The 15532-nt window shown below is 40.6% G+C and overlaps 1 protein-coding gene across 1 annotated transcript in view; it reads right to left on the bottom strand.

Annotated features, from left to right (window-relative positions):
• SNURF (SNRPN upstream open reading frame) overlaps nucleotides 1-11898 on the bottom strand; it is a 73803-nt gene extending 61905 nt beyond the window's left edge. The window contains exon 1 of the mRNA XM_089309148.1: nucleotides 11728-11898. The gene's annotated coding sequence lies outside the window, so the exon portion shown is untranslated. The remainder of the gene's footprint in view (nucleotides 1-11727) is intronic.
• Nucleotides 11899-15532: the final 3634 nt, after the last annotated feature.

The following is a 15532-nucleotide window of genomic DNA, read 5'->3' as shown; positions in this document are numbered from 1 at the left end:
CAGCTTGGATCTGGTTCCTCTCACTTCTAGGGAATGTGACATCTTGGGTTGCAGAGTAACTGTCTAGCACAAGTTGGGCTTTGTTCCTCTAACCCCTGGAAGCAGGATGTCTTTTAAAGCTTTTCCCAGGGAGCCATTTTGGCCGGGAGGTCCATAACCTGAAAGCTGCCTTTGGTGAAAGTAGGGTATGCACAGTAAGGCTCCATTTTCTCACATAATTTCTTAAGCATACTTGGATTTACTCACCACGAAGCAGTGGTTTTTTGATCTTTTGCTGCCTCCCTGTAAGCGGTAAGCCAGCTTCATTTAAATTGTGTATCAGTGGGTTCTTCCTTACTAGACTGAGTGCTTAGGAAATGGTGCTCAGATGGATCCCGAGGCATCTGTGAGGGAACAGTTGTGAGGGCCTCAGATGGTCCCTGAGGTATGAGAGGAGATTAACACAGGAAATGTCAACTCCCACAGATAGGGAGGGTCACACTATGGAAATGACAGACACTGAGGAAGACAGGGAATGCTGAAGAAGCCTGGCTAGTGTGGCTGTGTGTGGTTGGTAACAAAATATTGCAACACCACTGCCACAGGCTGAATGGAGCAATTACAGATGGGGTCAAGGTCTTGAACCCACTGGAAGTCAATGGCCATATGTGCCTGTCAAGATAAGAGGAGAGAAAAGGGGATCCAGACCTGGATCCTGAAGTCCACATTACAATGTTTCTGTATTACCTTAGGTGGAAAAATTATATTGAGGGGATTCAGGGGTAAATGCAGTGACTCATGGTGCTGAATTGTTTTTGGTCTCATCTGCTTGAGGGTGAGACCCTTTGGGCCACTTTGCATGGTAACCACTGTGAGTGCCCTGTGTGCATTGATAGTCCAGCTACTTGTGGCATTACTTCTCCCTGGGGAGTTAATGTCCCTCACCACTAATTACCCAGCTCTAATAGTGGGGCATTCCCACACCTGCTTGCTACCTAGGTTCCTCAAGCATCACTGGGCTACTCAACAAAAGCAGTGCTGCATACCAAATGAAAAAAAGGGAACAATACTTTTTCAATTAAGGATTTACTTGTTACAGATAAAAATGTTACGACTCATCCTGTCTCAATGTAACAGTCCAGTTTAGCTACTCCAAAAGGCCTCTAGGGAAAGGAGACCATGAATGTCAAAGCCACTTGGGCAAGAAGTCATAAAAGTATCCTAGATACAAATAAAATATAATTCTGGTGGTATTCACTAATGAAAAATAGATCTGACAGCTAAAATAGGCATCTTTGTGTCCTGGAGGCAGCATGTACTCCATTTGGTTAGAATGCCACCAACTTTCAATGGAGTTCTTTTACAGGAGCAGGCCTTGGAAGCTGTTCAATGAGTTGTGGTTTAGGAATTGCCTTTAAAACTGTTATAGCCTGCTAGCCTGATGAAATTACATTTGTCTGCAACTTCATGCATGCTAATTAGAGTTTGTGGCAACAGAAAAGTACAGCTGGGATGTACCAGCCTCTCAGATGATAGACAAATTTCCTGAGGTAGCCACCAGCATTGCCTCTTTTCAATGATTACTCCTTGCCTGCTATTGGGCACCCATGGGAACTATGTGTCTTATGGACAGAGTGCCCATGTGATTCTGCAACCTGAAATACCCATTCTCCATGCTCTTAAACCTTACCAATAATATTGCGCAGACTCAACAAAGCTCAGTGATCAAAGGGAAATAGCATATTCTATATCAGCCTAGTCAGTATGCTATAAGACCAAGAGGCTCCCTGCACAAATGGTGAGATCACCAGAAATGACCAGGAGACGCACAGGGGATGCTAGACCCTAGTTGGGGTGGGGGAGGTTGCTAATCTGCCAATCTTTTCTTTTCAGAGAGCAGTAGCAAGAGATTCCTGGAAAGATAAAGCCATTGCTAGGCTTTCCCAAGCTGTGGCCATAGCTGGGATCTTGATTATGTTGATGGTTGTATAACAATGTATATTTGTTGAAATTCATTGAACTATCTACTGTAAATTTATGGATTTCACCTTAATAAACCCAACTTTGAAAATCATTGCATAAATGTCCTTATTTTGGCTCTTTACTTCTTTAAATTAGTAGCTTTCCAAATGTGAAAAATATAATGAGCCCTTTACCAGACACTTTTTCAAATTATTCCCTCTGCATCTGATGAAATAATCAGAGTTTTACTTTCAAGTTCAGAATTGTCTTTTACCCCAATCTCCAATGCCGATTTTACAAATGGATCATTCTATTGTCTTATTACTCTTAGACAACTGTACCTCTCGGTAATCCTTTTCTTCCTTTCTCATGATCAAAATCTGTATTCATACTTGCAATGCATAAAATGCTAAAGATGATGGGGTACAGGAAACATTACCCAAAATATGGTACCTTGAGTTACTCAGTGTTTTAAGCTGAAGGAAACTGAGAAAACTGCAGAGGAAGGCCTCTCTTTCTCCCACTCCATCTCACTTAATGATCCATACAGGACAAGTGCCCTGCCCTAAAGAGAAGGAATATCAACAGAGAGGCCTGGAAGAATTAAAATAAAGAAAACTGGTTAACACTCCCCAACAAGTTTATTACCATTATATCACATCCTTATTCATGCTTGATTGTCCATGAAAATACACAGGTATCCTTGGGTCTTTGGATCTTCATTTCTGATGGTTGGATCACATAAAGCTTACATGAAATAAATGTGCATGCATTTATTTTGTTCATATAGGTTTAATTATAGGCGAATTCATCCATGATACTTGCAGTGGGTAAGGAATGTACTTTTTTTTTTTTAATCTACAAAGTCCCGACACCTGGTGTCTCAGAACATGATTATATTTAGAGATTGGGCCCTTAAATAGATGACTAAATTAAAATAAGGTCATTAGCATGGGCCTAATATAATCTGACTAAGAAAGTTTGTACATACAAAGAGATAACAGGAATAACAGAGGCAAAAAGCATTGGAAGATACAGCATTAAGGTGGCTATTTACAAGCTAAGGAGAGAGGTCTCAGAAGAAACCAAACCTGATGACACTGTCATCTTATATTTCCAAGTTTCAGAACCATGAGAAAAGAGGCTTCTGTCATTTAAGCTGACCAGTCTTCAGTGCTCTGTAGATAGAAGAATGGGATGGGAGAGGGAGTGGGAGATGGGATGGTTGTGGGTAGGAGGGAGGTTATGGGGGGAAAAGCTGCTATAGTCCAAAAGTTGTACTTTCAGGCCAGCGCTGCGGCTCACTAGGCTAATCCTCCGCCTTGCGGCACCAGCACACCGGGTTCTAGTCCCGGTCAGGATGCCAGATTCTGTCCCGGTTGCCCCTCTTCCAGGCCAGCTCTCTGCTGTGGCCAGGGAGTGCAGAGGAGGACGGCCCAAGTGCTTGGGCCCTGCACCCCATGGGAGACCAGGATAAGTACCTGGCTCCTGCCATCGGATTGGCGCAGTGCGCCGGCCGCAGTGCGCCAGCCGTGGCGGCCATTGGAGGGTGAACCAACGGCAAAGGTAGACCTTTCTCTCTGTCTCTCTCTCTCACTGTCCACTCCAGCTGTCAAAAAAAAAAAAAAGTTGCACTTTCGAAATTTATATTAAATAAAAGTTAAAAAAATAAATAAAAAGAAAAAAGAAAAAAATATAATGCTCTAAGAATTCATTCAGTTATCTTATTTAAGAAACTCGGCCGGCGCCGCGGCTCACTAGGCTAATCCTCCGCCTTGCGGTGCCAGCACATGGGGTTCTAGTCCCGGTCGGGGCGCCAGATTCTGTCCCAGTTGCCCCTCTTCCAGGCCAGCTCTCTGCTGTGGCCAGGGAGTGCAGTGGAGGATGGCCCAAGTGCTTGGGCCCTGCACCCCATGGGAGACCAGGAAAAGCACCTGGCTCCTGCCATTGGATCGGCGCGGTGCGCCAGCTGCAGCGCGCCAGCCGCGGCGGCCATTGGAGGGTGAACCAACGGCAAAGGAAGACCTTTCTCTCTGTCTTTCTCTCTCACTGTCCACTCTGGCTGTCAAAAAAAAAAAAAAAAAAAAAAAAAAAAAAAAAAAAAGAAACTCTCTCCTTGACCTCTCAGGCTTTCCTTATATACATTTCCTCTGGATTAAGAAAATATACAAGCTTAGGTCTTGTTTCTCTCTTCCTCAACATATTTTTGTAAAACTCATTCAGAGTTTCTGTGCCCATTTAATATTCTTTATCTTTAAAGAGCCAATGATTAGTAACTAAAGAAGAATGTAAGCATTCATTGTAGTGATGACTTAATCCATTTTCTGTTGCTATACAAATGATTTGTTGATAGGTATTTTATAAAGACAAGAGGTTTATTTAGCTCACAGCTTTGGAAAGTGAAAGTCCACGACTGGTCTGCCGAATTTGTTTGACCTCTGGTGAGGGCTTCATCATTGACAGTGGTTCAGAACATGTGAAGAAGAGAAACTTGATGAGACATGAAGCCAGAGAGAGTCAAGGCCCAACATTGTTTTTAGAACAACTGCTTTTATAACAGTGCTTATATGGGGTGGGGTCTTAAAGAACTATATTAATATACTTCTGAGGTTGATTACCCCAAAGGCCTAATTTCCTCCCACTAGGCCTCACCATTTCAAAGTTCCCACTGCCTCTAGACATTACCACACAGGTTCCCAAGCTTCCAGTGGGTGAACTTTTACAGGAGACACACTCAAACCATAACTAAACAATGGCAAGGCATGACATCATTTGTGAGGAAGGAACAAAGAATAGGAAAATCTGATGGGGAATAGCTTGAATCTTTAGAATGCCTAAACTCATCAGATGCTCCTTCTATAGGGACAGGTTCCAGTGAGAGGTAATATTGACACAAGAAGGCCAGAACCAATAGTAACAGGCTGAATAGTACACTAATAAATAAGCAAAATAGCTAAAGGAATTGAGTTTCATTTTGATTCTATGAAAATAACATAAATTTAAGTTCTTACTAACCATTTAATTACAAGTTTGGGCAAACAATGACAACACATGTTACTAGAGCTAATAGTGCCATTTTGAAGTCAATATATTCATTTAAAAGAAAATACTATACCACTCTAAGTCACTTGTAAATTTTATAGAAAAACTGAGGCGGGCCGGTGCAGCAGCTCATTAGGCTAATCCTCCGCCTGCGGCACCGGCACACTGGGTTCTAGTCCCAGTCAGGGTGCCGGATTCTGTCCTGGTTGCTCCTCCTTCTGTCCAGCTCTCTGCTTTGGCCCAAGAGTGCAGTGGAGGATGGCCCAAGTGCTTGGGCCCTGCACCTGCATGGGAGACCAGGAAAGACACCTGGCTCCTGGCTCCTGGCTTCAGATCAGCACAGTGCACCGGCCGCAGTACGCCAGCTGCAGCAGCCATTGGAGGGTGAACCAAGGGAAAAAAAAAAAAAAAGAAGACCTTTCTCTGTCTTTCTCACTGTCCACTCTGCCTGTAAAAAAATAAAATAAAATAAAATAAAAAGAAAAACTGAGGCAAAATGCCTTTAATGGTTTGAAAACAAGTGATCTGTATGCATTCCATGCATGTATTCATCCAGACTAAATGAAAATTGAATTTAGAAGGATGGATTTCCACATGGGAGACCAGGAGGAGGAGGAAGCACCTGTCTCCTGGCTTTGGATCGGCGCAGCACACCAGCCGTGGCGGCCATTTGGGGGGTGAACCAATGGAAGGAAGACCTTTCTCTCTGTCTCTCTCTCTCTCACTGTCTAACTCTGCCTGTCAAAAAAAAAAAAAGGATGGATTTTCTGAGATGTAATTCTTCTTCAAATATTTCACCTATATATTAATTCAGTATCTAAGTACTTCTACCAATGAGGTCAGAGTAAATATTCTAGACTATTGTGGTACAGTTGAAAATTCAAATAACATTCTCTGCAAAGGACTTACATAGTAGTTCTAGTTTTCAGGTGCTATAAATGCAGAACTTATAAACATGATGTTCACATTCTGATTAAGGGCTGAGTGTTAACGGAAGATATGGATATTAGCCACTAAGAAACTGCTCTGTGATTACCTAACACCACAGTAGAGCAAGAACCAAGCTCTAGGTGCCTTGCCCCATAATTTCTGTCCTATGTTCATCAGTTTTTTATTTCATCCTATTCCTCTTCTGTAGCAAGAATCTGCAAGCTCTGTGCATATTTTTCATCTAATTGACAGCTTTTGTCACCAGGTTGAACTGAACCCAGATTCTTAGCTGATAACTCTATGTAAACAGACACATATCATATTTATATATTTTTAAGTTATATATGTTTTTAGATATAGAATTTGACAATTTTAACACTTTGCCACATTCATTTCATATGTAGACATTATATGCATGATGTATTTTTTTCTTGAAAACAGATATTAATATCATAAAGTGAAGGATTAATGATAAAGACCATGTCATGGTAAAAGAGTATATATATCTATACACACAAACTCAAATATATATAATAGCTTCAGTAATTATATTTTAACACTTAAAAATTTTCTAAAGTACTTTGAAATACTTTAGAAATAATGTGCTAAATACATGCAACATAAAATTTACCATTCTAACCATTTTTAAGTACTATTAAGTATATTTCCCAAGCTCTTTTCATCTTGCAAAACTGGAATTGTATAACCATGTGCGTCATGTGTCAAAATTTCCTCCCATTTTAGGGATCAAGATTATACCATTTTTATTTATTTATTTAGCTTATTTGAGAGAGAGAGAGAGAGAAGAGGGAGATGCACCAAGAGAGTAAGGGGAGAAGGAAAGGAAGCATTCCTACTCACTGTTTAACTCCCCAAATGCCAGGTCTCCCATGTGGGTGACAGGGACTCAATTTCATGAGCCAGTTCTCCCACACTGGTGGCAGGGACTCAACTTCTTGACCTCATTATCTGCTGCAACCCAGTATACACATTAAAAGGAAGCAGGTGTAGAACAGAGACTCCAACCTAGACACTCTGAAACAGGGTATAGGCAACACAAGTGGCTTCTTACACCTTGCACCAAATGTTTACCCCACGTTTTTCTCTATCTCTTCATCCATCCTTCTGCATTTGGGTTGTTTCTACTTTTTGGGTATGGTGAATAGTATCATGAATATTGAACATAAGTGTATACATAGCTCTTTAAGATCCTGTTTTCAACTCCTTTGGGTTATATAATTCAATGTTTTTTAAGTTTTTATGGAACCACCAAACTATGGATATACCATTTTATTTTTTAAACCACAGTGCATAAAGATGCCAATTTATCCACATCCTCTTTTTTTTTTTTAAATAAAAGCAACTACAATTGGTGTGAGATGGTATCTCATTGTGATTTTGATTTGCATTTCCTTAACAATTAGTGATATTGTACATATTTCCATGTGCTTGTTGGTTATTTGTTTCCTTCTTTAGGGAAATGTCTATTTAAGTCCTTTTGTTACTTAGAATGAAATTGCTTCTTGTTACTGAGTTACAGGAGTTCTTTATACATTCTGAATATTAACTCCTCACCAGATTTGTGATTTGCAAATATTTTCTCCCATTCCATAGTGTATTTTCAGTCTACTGATTGTGTCCTTTAATGAACAGAGGTTTTAATCTTGGTGCACTCCCATTTATTTACCTTTGTTGACAGTGACTTTGGTGTCATATCCAATAAATAATTGCCAAGACCAATATCATTAAGCTTTTCCCCTATGTTCCTTTTAAAATTTTTTTATAGCTTTAGCTGTTATTCTTAGGTTATTGATCCATTTTGAATTTTTAAATTATGGTATAAAGGTTAATACCATACTTTTGCACTTGAATGTACAATTTTCCCAACATCACTTGTTGAAAAAAATTCTTTCCAAATCAAATAATCTTGGAATCCTTGCAAAATTAATCTGGTCATGTATAATATGACTACACACTTTTCAGAAGAAGATACATAACTGGCCAACAAATATGAAGGTACCTCAGCAATTTTTGGAATATGCATAGTATGAGGAAGCTATGCATAGATATGAAAATATTTGACATGAAAAGAAACTTTTTTTTTTTTTGACAGGCAGAGTGGACAGTGAGAGAGAGAGACAGAGAGAAAGGTCTTCCTTTTGCCGTTGGTTCACCCTCCAATGGCCGCCACGGCCAGCGCGCTGCGGCCGGCGCACCGCGCTGATCCGATGGCAGGAGCCAGGAGCCAGGTGCTTTTCCTGGTCTCCCATGGGGTGCAGGGCCCAAGCACTTGGGCCATCCTCCACTGCACTCCCTGGCCACAGCAGAGAGCTGGCCTGGAAGAGGGGCAACCGGGACAGAATCCGGCGCCCCGACCGGGACTAGAACCTGGTGTGCCGGAGCCGCTAGGTGGAGGATTAGCCTAGTGAGCCGCGGCGCCGGCTTTAAAGAAACTTTAAATTTCATCTCCTGTAAGATTTTTTGAATCCTCATATATAACAAAATACTTAAGATAACTAATAATAATAGAAATGCAGATCAAAACCATACTGCATTATCCTCTTATCTCAGTTGGAATGGCTATAATAAATTAAAAAAAAACAGCTGTTTGAAAGGATGCAGAGAAATGAAAACTCTTATATGTTACATGTAAATAATATAATCATTATGAATAACAGTATGAAAGTTCCTCAAAAAACTAAAAATAGAATTACCTTAGAATAGTTATCCTCTCACTACTGGATATATATCTAAAAGATAAGAAATCAATATATCAAAAATACACCTTCACTTCCATATTTATTATGGCAGTAGGATATCTAAGGAAGTAATGAGAGTTCTGATGTGATATTCTGAGGTTCAAAGGTGATAATCCATGTGGACATTAACACCACATCATGCATGTAGAAGCATGCTAACATAGGTCAGGACTCATACTCCAAGCTGTTGAATACAGGAACTGCATCTGAGCACATTTTTGTCTCCATGAACCTTCTTGGTAGCAACTTTTCTACATGGCCAGGCACAGACCAATTTCCCTAGGCCCATCTGTCCAGGTGATCACCGATCACATTTTAGGTTCATGTAAAGCCAAAAAAAAAAAAAAACTATTTGGGATATGACAATACCTTCTATCTGTAGTGGCCCAGAAGGTTCCATAGAAGAATGTGACAGACATTACTTGCACATTAGTTCACTTTCTTAAGTCCTTCTCCATATCCAGTAGCAAGAATGGGACAGAGCAATTACACCAGCTTTCATGGACATGAGGGCTGCTGTATGCCATCATCTCACCACTGAGACATGGATCACGGAACTACAGAGCAGTCCAGAAGAAAAAAAAAACATAAGGAAAAGTCATTTGAACATATTTTCCCTTCAACTATTTCATCTAATTGTTGACTACTAAGACAGAGGCCTTTGCATGACATAGCTATCTTGCAGGAAGCCCAAAGATGAAAGGAAACCCTTTGTAGATAATGCATGTATAAGTAGGTTGAACTACTCCATGGGGACTCAACTCTGCCTTTCCTATGACTTGTTCTGTGTAGTTGAACAACAGCCTACATTATAAAATAAGTGTACTTGCCGGCGCCACAGCTCACCAGGCTAATCCTCCGCCTTGCGGCGCCGGCACACCGGGTTCTAGTTCCAGTCTGGGCGCCGGATTCTGCCCCAGTTGCCCCTCTTCCAGGCCAGCTCTCTGCTATGGCCCGGGAGTGCAGTGGAGGATGGCCCAAGTGCATGGGCCCTGCACCCCATGGGAGACCAGGAGAAGTACCTGGCTCCTGCCATTGGATCAGCGTGGTGCGCTGGCCGCAGTGCGCCGGCCGTGGCGGCCATTGGAGGGTGAACCAACGGCAAAGGAAGACCTTTCTCTCTCTCTGTCTCTCTCACTGTCCACTCTGCCTGTCAAATAAATAAATAAATAAATAAATAAAATAAGTGTACTTCTCTGTTTGCAAGAGCAGAACACAAATGTCAACAAAAGAAGAAACCAGTAAGGCTTAGGTCCTCTAATCATTTCTGCAGAAAATGTCCAGCTTTCTTTAAATTTTGGAACCATCTTACCTTTGGCCTTCAGCACATAAACGCTGCAGTCTAAATAGCTGGCATAGATGATCAGATTGCTGTTTAGACATGAATGTGTTAAGATCTAATACAATAATACAGTGAAGATCATAGGCATATTCTTCTATTAGTAGTAGTAGTAATTTTAAATTTATAAAAAATATCGTGAAGTTGTACTACAATGAATTCCCCTATATCCCTCACCTTATATCCCCTATTAACATTTCATATTGGTATATTTGTCACAATTAATGAACTACACCCAGGTACATTTTTTAACCAAGATATGACCTTGAAATTCTTTCTATATAGTATTGATGCTCATAGCTGATGACTTCAGCATTTCCTGACCAAAATCTACCCATCTATTACATGGAAATTACCCATAAAATGTCAATATCTTTGGCCTTTGTGTTGCTGGCATCTAATAATTTTTTAACATTTCTTATAAATCTCTTAAATATTGAACCAATGCCTCCCTACCAGAATAGGTACTAGACCATGCATTGAGGTTTCCATTACTTGCATAGCAGACACATACTACTGCATCTGAGAGACACACCCTGTAGCAATGCGTGCTTTACGGGCCAATGTGATCCTCTCAACACAGTTATGCTGGCATTAGTGCATCTATATTGCAGGCCTTGGATTTTCTCTATCCTGCTTGTTGAAGTACTATATTTGTTGTACCCTCCTCTTGCCTTTGTGTAACTTGTTTTCAGATGTGTAAATCCTTGCTCAACCCAGGTTGAAGACACTAACCAGGATACTCAATCATCTATTCACAAACAATGGCAGAGAATAATCAAAGGTTCAGCTTAAAACAACGGATATCGATGGATCACCTAGAGATGGGAAAATTATTGACTGAACCAATTAAATGAAAATCTGAAAAAGTCACAACATGAACACCTTTTTAAAATATTATGCCAGATGATAGAAAAAGAAAAGATTACAGTTCCTTATTTTTTACAAGCCAGTAATACAAAAGTATGTTCTGTCTTGAGTACATTTATTTAAACCATCTTCTGCTAGGGACTTTTGATTTCATTAAAAAATGAAAGCAATTTTAGTAAATAATCAGTAAAGAGCAAGAAAATAACATCTATGTACATTATGACCCATCTATCCCAGGAAATGCTGTACAGACATTTATAAAAGTCAGATGGATGGAATCACAGACTCTAGCCAGTGTCTACAGCTTTTGAGTAAGGAAAAAAATCAAGCAATATGATGTAGTTCACACTGGTACAGTAGCAAAATGGCTGGCCTCTGCTTCAGAATGGGAGTCTCAGTGTTCTGTCTATACAAATGGATGCCTCTGTGAGCCTTCACAATGAGAACAAACTAAGCCACACAATGGAAACATTCACAGATCTTAAGTATGAACATCTTAGAAAATTTTGCCTGTGGCTCCCAGAAATATCTCTGTTTCTCTCCTTTTCAACCAAAGTTATTTCAGAGGAAATTTCTGGAAAACACTGAAACAGAGAATGTGTAACATCTGTATGTCCTAATAAAAGTGACATTTCCATTCAATTACTAAAAAGTGATGCTTGCAAAAATGAAGACATTTGAAACGATTCCTGAAAAATGATCATAATTAATTTTTAAATGAGAAACAAAAAGCATTAATACACAATAAAAAAGTGAATTTGGTTGTAGATGATGTTTATGACTAAAAACCCCCAAACTATATACAAATGATTTCTTTTTTTATAAAAAAGGAAGAACAAATATTACCAGGTAAGCCTGAAGCGGTAACGTGTCCTTCCTTGGTCAGCAAGCAGAACCACAGCGGGGAAAACTCGCTCTTATACAAAAGAACTGCACTCCCCAACCAAACCCAGAGGCGGAGTGAGCAGCTGTCTTTGCCTGTGCAGACCCACAGAGTGGCTCTCAGCTCTGCCGCAGCGGTTGCGGCACGACCCTTGGTGGGCGTGGTCTGGAAGAGGAGGGGGAGGACCTCTCTCACTGGGGCATCTGCGCTTGTGCAAAAGGCCCTCAGGGTGACTTTCTAGGTTCCCGCCCTCTATGAGTGTTTTGGCTGTTCTTGGGGGGTAGGGGGATGGGAGGCTCCAGAAGGGAGGAGAGGTGAAAGAGGAGTCTTGGAATCTAATAAAATTCATGGAGAATATGCTAAGCAAATAAGCTGGGGAAGGGGTCAGTATTGGGTGGACTGTCCAATACTAAAAAGCATGTAAGGTGTAGAATCTTCAACAGCAATGCTCCGAGGTTCTACACCCTCCTCCCCATTCAAGGTGCATCTGGGAATACAGGTGTAGGTGCCAAGCATACAGGTTTTCACTCTTCACTTTCTTCATTTTAGAAGAATGTAGCAGATAAAACAAAGAGCTCAAGAGGAAAATTCTTGTGTTAAATGAAATCTCTTAATAAGACATGATATCTGTACAGACCTAAAGAAATAAAACATGAAGAAAGAGAAAAATACCTCAAAAATAGACATACGCTAAAAGAGAAGGTTTGAATGTTCTCACAACGAACACATGACAAATATTTAAGGAGGTGAATGTACTAAGCATCCTGAGATTTGATAATTACACATTGCATGTATGTATTGAAGCAGCACATTGTATCCCAGAAATACATAGAATTACTATGTGTTATTGAGCGCCACGGCTCAATAGGCTAATCCTCCGCCTGCGGCACCCACACACTGGGTTCTAGTCCCGGTCGGGGCGCTGGTTCTGTTCCGGTTGCTCCTCTTCCAGTCCAGCTCTCCGCTGTGTCCCAGGAGTGTAGTGGAGGATGGCCCAGGTTTTTGGGCTCTGCACCCACATAGGAGACCAGCAGAAGCACCTGGCTCCTGGCTTCGGATCAGTGCAGTGCACCGGCCGCGGTGCGCCAACCACAGCGGCCACTGGGGGGTGAACCAACGGAAAAAGGAAGACTTTTCTCTCTGTCTCTCTCTCTCATTGTCCACTCTGCCTGTCTCTCTCTCTCTCTCTCTCTCTCTCTATATATATATATATATATATAATTTAAAAAAAAACAACTGATGATAAAGTCACTGCCCGCAGTGCTGGCATCCCATGTGGGTGCTGGTTCAGCTCCCGGCTGCTCCACTTCCCATCCAGCTCTCATCTGAAAACTACCTTTATATGTATACAAACACATGATTTGAGCTACAGTGAGGAAAAGATGCATTTTTCTATAAATGTTCTATGAGATTGAATGTCCATAGGAGAGATTATAAGACTTTTGATCACACATTACACACAAAATAAATCCCAGTGGGATCATTCACCTAAATAAAGGAGTATTTTAATGCAGCATTTATAATGTAACTTAGAAAAGTAACTTTGTGACCATGGAGTAGGATAAGTTTTCTGAAATTAGACCAAGAAAGTATTCTGTAACTGAAAAAATATCATAATAACATTGATGTGAGTAAAGACACTGGAGCTAGAGAATGAATCAGCTAAAGTTTCTTCTATCCATTTCAAATTTAGTTTTTTTTGTTTGTTTGTTTGTTTGTTTTTTTGACAGGTAGAATTGACAGTGAGAGAGAGAGACAGAGAGAAAGGTCTTCCTTTTCTGTTGGTTCACTCCTCAAATGGCCGCTATGGCCGGCGCTGCATGGATCTGAAGCCAGGAGCCAGGTGCCTCCTCCTGATCTCCCATGCCGGGTGCAGAGCCCAAGCACTTGGGCTATCCTCCACTGCCTTCCCAGGCCACAGCAGTTAGCTAGACTGGAAGAGGAGCGACCAAGACAGAATCTGGCGCCCCGACTGGGACTAGAACCCGGGGTGCTGGCGCCGCAGGCGGAGGTTTAGCCAAGTGAGCCGAGGCACTGGCCTCATATATATAATTTTATGAACATAATATTACTTCCCAGAATCTATCCTCTTTCCTTTTTTGTTTTTCTTTTAATTTTTGTGATTACATATTTTCAATTTACTTTATAATCACAAGCATAAGCCTCCACTAAATAAAGAGTTCAACAAGTAGTAAGTAGAAACACCACTGTTATGCAGGAGTAGAGACAAGAGCTAAAAACAATAATCAAATCTCAAGATGTCGATTTCACTCGTATGTATTACATTTTTGTACTGTGTGTATTAGTTCCAACAAATCAGAGAAAACATGATATTTGTCTGTTTGGTCTGGCCTGTTTCAGTAAGCATAAGGGTTTCCAGTTGCATCCATTTTGTTGCAAAAGACAGGATTTTGGTTTTTTTTTTTTTATTATGGTTCAGTAGTATTCCATCATATATATATATATGTGTATATACATATATACCACAATATATATTATATATACCTATATAGTAGATATCTATATCTATCTATCTATTTAATTCAGCCCCACATGAACCAACCTAACAGGTTCCACTTTATTGTAAGTAGCTTACAACTCTAAGAGTTGATGCCATTTGCTTAATCATTGCATACCAAAATCCATGTGTAATGATTTAACAGTTGGTAATATTTACACCCAAAGGAAACAACTTAGCACAGTTAAGGCACAGTGCTTAAGTGTGTTCTTCAGACTCAGAATATCCATTAATCTCTTAGTTAATAAGGTCATCATTTTTTCTCTTGCCCCCTCAATTAATATTTAAAAAATAAAAAATGAAAAATAAAAAGTTCACATGTTTCTTTTTTTTGACAGGCAGAGTTAGACAGTGAGAGAGAGAGACAGAGAGAAAGGTCTTCCTTCCATTGGTTCACCCCCCAAATGGCCACTACAGCCAGCACGCTGCGCTGATCCAAAGCCAGGAGCCAGGTGCTTCCTCCTGGTCTCCCATGCGGGTGCAGAACCCAAGCACTTGGGCCATTCTCCACTGCCTTTCGGGGCCACAGCAGAGAGCTAGACTGGAAGAGGGGCAACCGGGACAGAATCCGGCACCCCAACCGGGACTAGAACCCCGGGTGCCAGCACCCCAGCCAGAAGATTAGCCAAGTGAGCTGTTGCACCGGCTGATTTTTTAAATATACAAAACACCTACCATGTGATCAGAACAAAATGCCTACTTTCCTAACAAAACCATAATATACCTCTTAAGATGAATATACACATAGTACAATGTGTACAGCACTTATAAAATATAAAATAGAAACTGTGCACAATTATGTAACTCATCTTTTGTATATTTATGTTGCAAAAAGACAAATGTCCATTGATAAATTTTCTTTTAAAGAATCCAGGGATTTTGGAATAATTATATACTGCATACATATCAAAAATCTGAAATGTAAGTTTGGAATTTTTAGGAAAAATTTAAAGTGTGCTGACATCAGCTCCCTATTTTGGTTGGAACTTTCAACAGTGCTTCAGTCAGTAACTAGAAGACCTTGAAGGAGCATTAGGCAAATGTAGATCACTAAACTACTTCGCACCAGCATAAATTTCCTTAGGGCTAGCTTCAATTAGAAATGCTAATTTGTTTTCATATGCATACTTTTAAGGTTCTCAGTAATTTTTTTTTTTTTTTTGACAGGCAGAGTGGACAGTGAGAGAGACAGAGAGAAAGGTCTTCCTTTGCCGATGGTTCACCCTCCAATGGCCGCCGCGGCCAGCGCG

The sequence above is a fragment of the Oryctolagus cuniculus genome, chromosome 12, assembly GCF_051225735.1.
Source record: "Oryctolagus cuniculus isolate XC-2025 breed Fujian yellow rabbit chromosome 12, ASM5122573v1, whole genome shotgun sequence".
Classification (NCBI taxonomy): Eukaryota; Metazoa; Chordata; class Mammalia; order Lagomorpha; family Leporidae; genus Oryctolagus; species Oryctolagus cuniculus.
Note: the sequence above shows the minus strand (reverse complement) of the source record. Positions and strands in the feature narration are given on the sequence as shown.